Source organism: Dendrobates tinctorius, unplaced genomic scaffold (genome assembly GCF_039654945.1).
Source record: "Dendrobates tinctorius isolate UK_male_01 unplaced genomic scaffold, ASM3965494v1 ptg000184l, whole genome shotgun sequence".
NCBI classification, from domain to species: Eukaryota; Metazoa; Chordata; class Amphibia; order Anura; family Dendrobatidae; genus Dendrobates; species Dendrobates tinctorius.
In genome coordinates, this window is record NW_027361851.1 from 18,608,720 (window position 1) to 18,619,790 (window position 11,071).

Sequence of the window (11,071 nt, forward strand, 5' to 3'; positions counted from 1 at the left end):
ATCTTCAGTCTAACGCTCTCCCAACTGAGCTATTTCAGCCATATCTATACATTTTCTGGGGGGTTTGACACTCTGCAAATGTCAAGTGTCACACCTGGAGGGATATATTATAATTTTTCATTTGACTGTTTTTTGAAGCATGATTTCTATTTGAAACGCCTTCCATTTTGCTGTACATATTTAATAACATTCATTAACTATTTGTGAATGAGTAGAAAAAGACAGCAATTTTGCCATTGAATTTTTACATTTTCAGTTTGTCTCCATGCACCAGTATAATTCTGACCCTGTGCTTCTAGAATAGGTCATGGTCACACATAAAACACAATTTGCATGCATAATGTTACATCAAGTTTTATTTTTTATGAGATGCAAACAATTGGAGCAAAAAAGAGACAAAAATTTAGAGAAAATATTTTATTGATTGTTAAAAGTGAGTCCATTTGTCCCAAAATGTGCTGAAACATGTCAGAATGACATGGGCATTTCACATTTTTTAAACTATGATTACCTACTTGTTAAGTTTTTGTTAATTAAGTATCGTTATGGTCTATTGATGTATGAGGTGAAAACTATGAAAGTAGACTTACCAGCAAATCCGTTTCTAGATATATTTCATGACAGCACTGTAGAAGGTTGATTCCCTACCCTAATAGGGACAGAGAACACAAAGAGGTGAAATAGTCCCTCCTCATTGACTGTCCAAAGGATTTTTCTAGTGCCAAAAGAACAACAGACATATGCACAAAAAATCTGTTTGATGTTCCTAGAGTTCTTCTTTGAGAGGACAAATTCAGATTCACTCCAAAGACTCTCAGGAAATTTTTCAAAACCACATTACTAAGTTTTGTTTGACCTCATCTAATCAATAAATGAAGATAAAGTTTCTTGAAATTAAATGTTGATGTCAGAAGTGGGATTTGAACCCACGCCTCCAAGGGAGACTGCGACCTGAACGCTGCGCCTTAGACCACTCTGCCATCCTGACTTCGATATGCAATTGGAACTTAACTCCTTCCATGCTAGTCAGCAGAAATGTTACCATTCCTTGTGATTACAAACTTGTCACACCACCCCAAAAAAGTCAATAAATAACATTTTTTATATGCGTACTTTTCGTCTGCATTAATTTTTAAACCTCCATTTATTTTGTTTGGATATTAGAAATGTTAGATTTCTCACAAATACGGTGATGCACCACATTTCTTCAGAAACTACTGTTTGGCCACACAGCAGGACTTTGAAAGGAAGAGCCCTATTTGGGTTTTGCAATGCAGATTTTGCAGGAATACCTTGCAGATGAAATTTGCAGAGTACCAAAACAGCAGAAAACCTCCCAAAGTGACCACATTTTAGAAATTATTTTGCACAATGAGTTAATCAACACCTGCAATTACTATTGTCAGCCTATAGGTGTTTTCACTCTGAACCATCCAGCATTGCAAGTATGCCAGTTTAGTGCCCAGCTTTTGCTTGCAGAGGCAAGCAACCCATACATTTTTAAGTGGGCTCTACTCACTGGAGCAATGTCAAATATGTAGATGCTTTGTCTCACCATTAAAGTAGAAACCTCCTATATTTCAAATTAAAGATGACGGACCTGTGTGGAGCTTGTGTTTTTTGCCTTTTTGACTTTGTCCACAGCATATTTTTTAAGGACATTTGTCTCAGTAATGCCTCAGTGTTTCAAAGTCAAACAAGCTGACTATAATCATTCAGCTAGTGTCTGATAAGTGCTGTCTGTTTCAGCTATCAGGTTACCTTTTAATCCTCTTACAGCTAAGTCAATCTGAAATAAAACAAAATAGAGGAAAAATTACTAAAAAACATTCATGTGTTCAAAAGGAAAAAGTTACCGTTTCTCAAATTTTTAACATTTTGTTTTCTGTAGATAGTTAAGATTTTTAGGCCTTTTGATCATGATCAGTCCATGTGCTTTGTTTAATATCTCCTTAAAATGTAAATGGTGAAGAAAAAGCATTTTGCCGAAACCCGGGACCTTTAGATCTTCAGTCTAACGCTCTCCCAACTGAGCTATTTCGTCCATAACTATACATTTTCTGGGGGGTTTGACACTCTGCAAATGTCAAGTGTCACACCTGGAGGGATATATTATAATTTTTCATTTGACTGTTTTTTGAAGCATGATTTCTATTTGAAATGCCTTCCATTTTGCTGTACATATTTAATAACATTCATTAACTATTTGTGAATGAGTAGAAAAAGACAGCAATTTTGCCATTGAATTTTTACATTTTCAGTTTGTCTCCATGCACCAGTATAATTCTGACCCTGTGCTTCTAGAATAGGTCATGGTCGCACATAAAACACAATTTGCATGCATAATGTTACATCAAGTTTTATTTTTTATGAGATGCAAACAATTGGAGCAAAAAAGAGACAAAAATTTAGAGAAAATATTTTATTGATTGTTAAAAGTGAGACCATTTGTCCCAAAATGTGCTGAAACATGTCAGAATGACATGGGCATTTCACATTTTTTAAACTATGATTACCTACTTGTTAAGTTTTTGTTTATTAAGTATCGTTATGGTCTATTGATGTATGAGGTGAAAACTATGAAAGTAGACTTACCAGCAAATCCGTTTCTAGATATATTTCATGACAGCACTGTAGAAGGTTGATTCCCTACCCTAATAGGGACAGAGAACACAAAGAGGTGAAATAGTCCCTCCTCATTGACTGTCCAAAGGATTTTTCTAGTGCCAAAAGAACAACAGACATATGCACAAAAAATCTGTTTGATGTTCCTAGAGTTCTTTTTTGAGAGGACAAATTCAGATTCACTCCAAAGACTCTCAGGAAATTTTTCAAAACCACATTACTAAGTTTTGTTTGACCTCATCTAATCAATAAATGAAGATAAAGTTTCTTGAAATTAAATGTTGATGTCAGAAGTGGGATCTGAACCCACGCCTCCAGGGGAGACTGCGACCTGAACGCTGTGCTTTTGACCGCTCGGCCTTTGACCGCTCGGCCATCCTGACTTCGATATGCAATTGGAACTTAACTCCTTCCATGCTAGTCAGCAGAAATGTTACCATTCCTTGTGATTACAAACTTGTCACACCACCCCAAAAAAGTCAATAAATAACATTTTTTATATGCGTACTTTTCGTCTGCATTAATTTTTAAACCTCCATTTATTTTGTTTGGATATTAGAAATGTTAGATTTCTCACAAATGCGGTGATGCACCACATTTCTTCAGAAACTACTGTTTGGCCACACAGCAGGGCTTTGAAAGGAAGAGCCCTATTTGGGTTTTGCAATGCAGATTTTGCAGGAATACCTTGCAGATGAAATTTGCAGAGTACCAAAACAGCAGAAAACCTACCAAAGTGACCACATTTTAGAAATTATTTTGCACAATGAGTTAATCAACACCTGCAATTACTATTGTCAGCCTATAGGTGTTTTCACTCTGAACCATCCAGCATTGCAAGTATGCCAGTTTAGTGCCCAGCTTTTGCTTGCAGAGACAAGCAACCCATACATTTTTAAGTGGGCTCTACTCACTGGAGCAATGTCAAATATGTAGATGCTTTGTCTCACCATTAAAGTAGAAACCTCCTATATTTCAAATTAAAGATGACGGACCTGTGTGGAGCTTGTGTTTTTTTGCCTTTTTGACTTTGTCCACAGCATATTTTTAAGGACATTTGTCTCAGTAATGCCTCAGTGTTTCAAAGTCAAACAAGCTGACTATAATCATTCAGCTAGTGTCTGATAAGTGCTGTCTGTTTCAGCTATCAGGTTACCTTTTAATCCTCTTACAGCTAAGTCAATCTGAAATAAAACAAAATAGAGGAAAAATTACTAAAAAACATTCATGTGTTCAAAAGGAAAAAGTTACCGTTTCTCAAATTTTTAACATTTTGTTTTCTGTAGATAGTTAAGATTTTTAGGCCTTTTGATCATGATCAGTCCATGTGCTTTGTTTAATATCTCCTTAAAATGTAAACGGTGAAGAAAAAGCATTTTGCCGAAACCCGGGATCTTTAGATCTTCAGTCTTACGCTCTCCCAACTGAGCTATTTCGGCCATATCTATACATTTTCTGGGGGGTTTGACACTCTGCAAATGTCAAGTGTCACACCTGGAGGGATATATTATAATTTTTCATTTGACTGTTTTTTGAAGCATGATTTCTATTTGAAACGCCTTCCATTTTGCTGTACATATTTAATAACATTCATTAACTATTTGTGAATGAGTAGAAAAAGACAGCAATTTTGCCATTGAATTTTTACATTTTCAGTTTGTCTCCATGCACCAGTATAATTCTGACCCTGTGCTTCTAGAATAGGTCATGGTCGCACATAAAACACAATTTGCATGCATAATGTTACATCAAGTTTTATTTTTTATGAGATGCAAACAATTGGAGCAAAAAAGAGACAAAAATTTAGAGAAAATATTTTATTGATTGTTAAAAGTGAGACCATTTGTCCCAAAATGTGCTGAAACATGTCAGAATGACATGGGCATTTCACATTTTTTAAACTATGATTACCTACTTGTTAAGTTTTTGTTTATTAAGTATCGTTATGGTCTATTGATGTATGAGGTGAAAACTATGAAAGTAGACTTACCAGCAAATCCGTTTCTAGATATATTTCATGACAGCACTGTAGAAGGTTGATTCCCTACCCTAATAGGGACAGAGAACACAAAGAGGTGAAATAGTCCCTCCTCATTGACTGTCCAAAGGATTTTTCTAGTGCCAAAAGAACAACAGACATATGCACAAAAAATCTGTTTGATGTTCCTAGAGTTCTTTTTTGAGAGGACAAATTCAGATTCACTCCAAAGACTCTCAGGAAATTTTTCAAAACCACATTACTAAGTTTTGTTTGACCTCATCTAATCAATAAATGAAGATAAAGTTTCTTGAAATTAAATGTTGATGTCAGAAGTGGGATTGGAACCCAAGCCTCCAGGGGAGACTGCGACCTGAACGCAGCGCCTTAGACCGCTCGCCTTAGACCGCTTCGATATGCAATTGGAACTTAACTCCTTCCATGCTAGTCAGCAGAAATGTTACCATTCCTTGTGATTAAAAACTTGTCACACACCCCAAAAAAGTCAATAAATAACATTTTTTATATGCGTACTTTTCGTCTGCATTAATTTTTAAACCTCCATTTATTTTGTTTGGATATTAGAAATGTTAGATTTCTCACAAATGCGGTGATGCACCACATTTCTTCAGAAACTACTGTTTGGCCACACAGCAGGTCTTTGAAAGGAAGAGCCCTATTTGGGTTTTGCAATGCAGATTTTGCAGGAATACCTTGCAGATGAAATTTGCAGAGTACCAAAACAGCAGAAAACCTCCCAAAGTGATCACATTTTAGAAATTATTTTGCACAATGAGTTAATCAACACCTGCAATTACTATTGTCAGCCTATAGGTGCTTTCACTCTGAACCATCCAGCATTGCAAGTATGCCAGTTTAGTGGCCAGCTTTTGCTTGCAGAGACAAGCAACCCATACATTTTTAAGTGGGCTCTACTCACTGGAGCAATGTCAAATATGTAGATGCTTTGTCTCACCATTAAAGTAGAAACCTCCTATATTTCAAATTAAAGATGACGGACCTGTGTTCAGCTTGTGTTTTTTGCCTTTTTGACTTTGTCCACAGCATATTTTTTAAGGACATTTGTCTCAGTAATGCCTCAGTGTTTCAAAGTCAAACAAGCTGACTATAATCATTCAGCTAGTGTCTGATAAGTGCTGTCTGTTTCAGCTATCAGGTTACCTTTTAATCCTCTTACAGCTAAGTCAATCTGAAATAAAACAAAATAGAGGAAAAATTACTAAAAAACATTCATGTGTTCAAAAGGAAAAAGTTACCGTTTCTCAAATTTTTAACATTTTGTTTTCTGTAGATAGTTAAGATTTTTAGGCCTTTTGATCATTATCAGTCCATGTGCTTTGTTTAATATCTCCTTAAAATGTAAACGGTGAAGAAAAAGCATTTTGCCGAAACCCGGGATTGGACCAGGGACCTTTAGATCTTCAGTCTAACGCTCTCCCAACTGAGGTATTTCGGCCATTTCTATACATTTTCTGGGGGGTTTGACACTCTGCAAATGTCAAGTGTCACACCTGGAGGGATATATTATAATTTTTCATTTGACTGTTTTTTGAAGCATGATTTCTATTTGAAACGCCTTCCATTTTGCTGTACATATTTAATAACATTCATTAACTATTTGTGAATGAGTAGAAAAAGACAGCAATTTTGCCATTGAATTTTTACATTTTCAGTTTGTCTCCATGCACCAGTATAATTCTGACCCTGTGCTTCTAGAATAGGTCATGGTCGCACATAAAACACAATTTGCATGCATAATGTTACATCAAGTTTTATTTTTTATGAGATGCAAACAATTGGAGCAAAAAAGAGACAAAAATTTAGAGAAAATATTTTATTGATTGTTAAAAGTGAGACCATTTGTCCCAAAATGTGCTGAAACATGTCAGAATGACATGGGCATTTCACATTTTTTAAACTATGATTACCTACTTGTTAAGTTTTTGTTTATTAAGTATCGTTATGGTCTATTGATGTATGAGGTGAAAACTATGAAAGTAGACTTACCAGCAAATCCGTTTCTAGATATATTTCATGACAGCACTGTAGAAGGTTGATTCCCTACCCTAATAGGGACAGAGAACACAAAGAGGTGAAATAGTCCCTCCTCATTGACTGTCCAAAGGATTTTTCTAGTGCCAAAAGAACAACAGACATATGCACAAAAAACCTGTTTGATGTTCCTAGAGTTCTTTTTTGAGAGGACAAATTCAGATTCACTCCAAAGACTCTCAGGAAATTTTTCAAAAACCACATTACTAAGTTTTGTTTGACCTCATCTAATCAATAAATGAAGATAAAGTTTTTTGAAATTAAATGTTGATGTCAGAAGTGGGATTTGAACCCACGCCTCCAGGGGAGACTGCGACCTGAACGCAGCGCCTTAGACCGCTTGGTATTAGACCGCTCGCCTTAGACCGCTTCAATATGCAATTGGAACTTAACTCCTTCCATGCTAGTCAGCAGAAATGTTACCATTCCTTGTGATTAAAAACTTGTCACACCACCCCAAAAAAGTCAATAAATAACATTTTTTATATGCGTACTTTTCGTCTGCATTAATTTTTAAACCTCCATTTATTTTGTTTGGATATTAGAAATGTTAGATTTCTCACAAATGCGGTGATGCACCACATTTCTTCAGAAACTACTGTTTGGCCACACAGCAGGGCTTTGAAAGGAAGAGCCCTATTTGGGTTTTGCAATGCAGATTTTGCAGGAATACCTTGCAGATGAAATTTGCAGAGTACCAAAACAGCAGAAAACCTCCCAAAGTGACCACATTTTAGAAATTATTTTGCACAATGAGTTAATCAACACCTGCAATTACTATTGTCAGCCTATAGGTGTTTTTACTCTGAACCATCCAGCATTGCAAGTATGCCAGTTTAGTGCCCAGCTTTTGCTTGCAGAGACAAGCAACCCATACATTTTTAAGTGGGCTCTACTCACTGGAGCAATGTCAAATATGTAGATGCTTTGTCTCACCATTAAAGTAGAAACCTCCTATATTTCAAATTAAAGATGACGGACCTGTGTTCAGCTTGTGTTTTTTGCCTTTTTGACTTTGTCCACAGCATATTTTTTAAGGACATTTGTCTCAGTAATGCCTCAGTGTTTCAAAGTCAAACAAGCTGACTATAATCATTCAGCTAGTGTCTGATAAGTGCTGTCTGTTTCAGCTATCAGGTTACCTTTTAATCCTCTTACAGCTAAGTCAATCTGAAATAAAACAAAATAGAGGAAAAATTACTAAAAAACATTCATGTGTTCAAAAGGAAAAAGTTACCGTTTCTCAAATTTTTAACATTTTGTTTTCTGTAGATAGTTAAGATTTTTAGGCCTTTTGATCATGATCAGTCCATGTGCTTTGTTTAATATCTCCTTAAAATGTAAACGGTGAAGAAAAAGCATTTTGCCGAAACCCGGGATTGGACCAGGGACCTTTAGATCTTCAGTCTAACGCTCTCCCAACTGAGTTATTTCTGCCTTATCTATACATTTTCTGGGGGGTTTGACACTCTGCAAATGTCAAGTGTCACACCTGGAGGGATATATTATAATTTTTCATTTGACTGTTTTTTGAAGCATGATTTCTATTTGAAACGCCTTCCATTTTGCTGTACATATTTAATAACATTCATTAACTATTTGTGAATGAGTAGAAAAAGACAGCAATTTTGCCATTGAATTTTTACATTTTCAGTTTGTCTCCATGCACCAGTATAATTCTGACCCTGTGCTTCTAGAATAGGTCATGGTCGCACATAAAACACAATTTGCATGCATAATGTTACATCAAGTTTTATTTTTTATGAGATGCAAACAATTGGAGCTAAAAAGAGACAAAAATTTAGAGAAAATATTTTATTGATTGTTAATGTTAAAAGTGAGACCATTTGTCCCAAAATGTGCTGAAACATGTCAGAATGACATGGGCATTTCACATTTTTTAAACTATGATTACCTACTTGTTAAGTTTTTGTTTATTAAGTATCGTTATGGTCTATTGATGTATGAGGTGAAAACTATGAAAGTAGACTTACCAGCAAATCCGTTTCTAGATATATTTCATGACAGCACTGTAGAAGGTTGATTCCCTACCCTAATAGGGACAGAGAACACAAAGAGGTGAAATAGTCCCTCCTCATTGACTGTCCAAAGGATTTTTCTAGTGCCAAAAGAACAACAGACATATGCACAAAAAATATGTTTGATGTTCCTAGAGTTCTTTTTTGAGAGGACAAATTCAGATTCACTCCAAAGACTCTCAGGAAATTTTTCAAAACCACATTACTAAGTTTTGTTTGACCTCATCTAATCAATAAATGAAGATAAAGTTACTTGAAATTAAATGTTGATGTTAGAAGTGGGATTTGAACCCACGCCTCCAGGGGAGACTGCGACCTGAACGCAGCGCCTTAGACCGCTCGGTATTAGACCGCTCGCCTTAGACCGCTTCGATATGCAATTGGAACTTAACTCCTTCCATGCTAGTCAGCAGAAATGTTACCATTCCTTGTGATTAAAAACTTGTCACACCACCCCAAAAAAGTCAATAAATAACATTTTTTATATGCGTACTTTTCGTCTGCATTAATTTTTAAACCTCCATTTATTTTGTTTGGATATTAGAAATGTTAGATTTCTCACAAATGCGGTGATGCACCACATTTCTTCAGAAACTACTGTTTGGCCACACAGCAGGGCTTTGAAAGGAAGAGCCCTATTTGGGTTTTGCAATGCAGATTTTGCAGGAATACCTTGCAGATGAAATTTGCAGAGTACCAAAACAGCAGAAAACCTCCCAAAGTGACCACATTTTAGAAATTATTTGCACAATGAGTTAATCAACACCTGCAATTACTATTGTCAGCCTATAGGTGTTTTCACTCTGAACCATCCAGCATTGCAAGTATGCCAGTTTAGTGGCCAGCTTTTGCTTGCAGAGACAAGCAACCCATACATTTTTAAGTGGGCTCTACTCACTGGAGCAATGTCAAATATGTAGATGCTTTGTCTCACCATTAAAGTAGAAACCTCCTATATTTCAAATTAAAGATGACGGACCTGTGTGGAGCTTGTGTTTTTTGCCTTTTTGACTTTGTCCACAGCATATTTTTTAAGGACATTTGTCTCAGTAATGTCTCAGTGTTTCAAAGTCAAACAAGCTGACTATAATCATTCAGCTAGTGTCTGATAAGTGCTGTCTGTTTCAGCTATCAGGTTACCTTTTAATCCTCTTACAGCTAAGTCAATCTGAAATAAAACAAAATAGAGGAAAAATTACTAAAAAACATTCATGTGTTCAAAAGGAAAAAGTTACAGTTTCTCAAATTTTTAACATTTTGTTTTCTGTAGATAGTTAAGATTTTTAGGCCTTTTGATCATGATCAGTCCATGTGCTTTGTTTAATATCTCCTTAAAATGTAAACGGTGAAGAAAAAGCATTTTGCCGAAACCCAGGATTGGACCAGGGACCTTTAGATCTTCAGTCTAACGCTCTCCCAACTGAGCTATTTCTGCCATATCTATACATTTTCTGGGGGGTTTGACACTCTGCAAATGTCAAGTGTCACACCTGGAGGGATATATTATAATTTTTCATTTGACTGTTTTTTGAAGCATGATTTCTATTTGAAACGCCTTCCATTTTGCTGTACATATTTAATAACATTCATTAACTATTTGTGAATGAGTAGAAAAAGACAGCAATTTTGCCATTGAATTTTTACATTTTCAGTTTGTCTCCATGCACCAGTATAATTCTGACCCTGTGCTTCTAGAATAGGTCATGGTCGCACATAAAACACAATTTGCATGCATAATGTTACATCAAGTTTTATTTTTTATGAGATGCAAACAATTGGAGCAAAAAAGAGACAAAAATTTAGAGAAAATATTTTATTGATTGTTAAAAGTGAGACCATTTGTCCCAAAATGTGCTGAAACATGTCAGAATGACATGGGCATTTCACATTTTTTAAACTATGATTACCTACTTGTTAAGTTTTTGTTTATTAAGTATCGTTATGGTCTATTGATGTATGAGGTGAAAACTATGAAAGTAGACTTACCAGCAAATCCGTTTCTAGATATATTTCATGACAGCACTGTAGAAGGTTGATTCCCTACCCTAATAGGGACAGAGAACACAAAGAGGTGAAATAGTCCCTCCTCATTGACTGTCCAAAGGATTTTTCTAGTGCCAAAAGAACAACAGACATACGCACAAAAAATCTGTTTGATGTTCCTAGAGTTCTTTTTTGAGAGGACAAATTCAGATTCACTCCAAAGACTCTCAGGAAATTTTTCAAAACCACATTACTAAGTTTTGTTTGACCTCATCTAATCAATAAATGAAGATAAAGTTTCTTGAAATTAAATGTCAGAAGTGGGATTTGAACCCACGCCTCGAGGGGAGACTGCGACCTGAACGCAGCACCT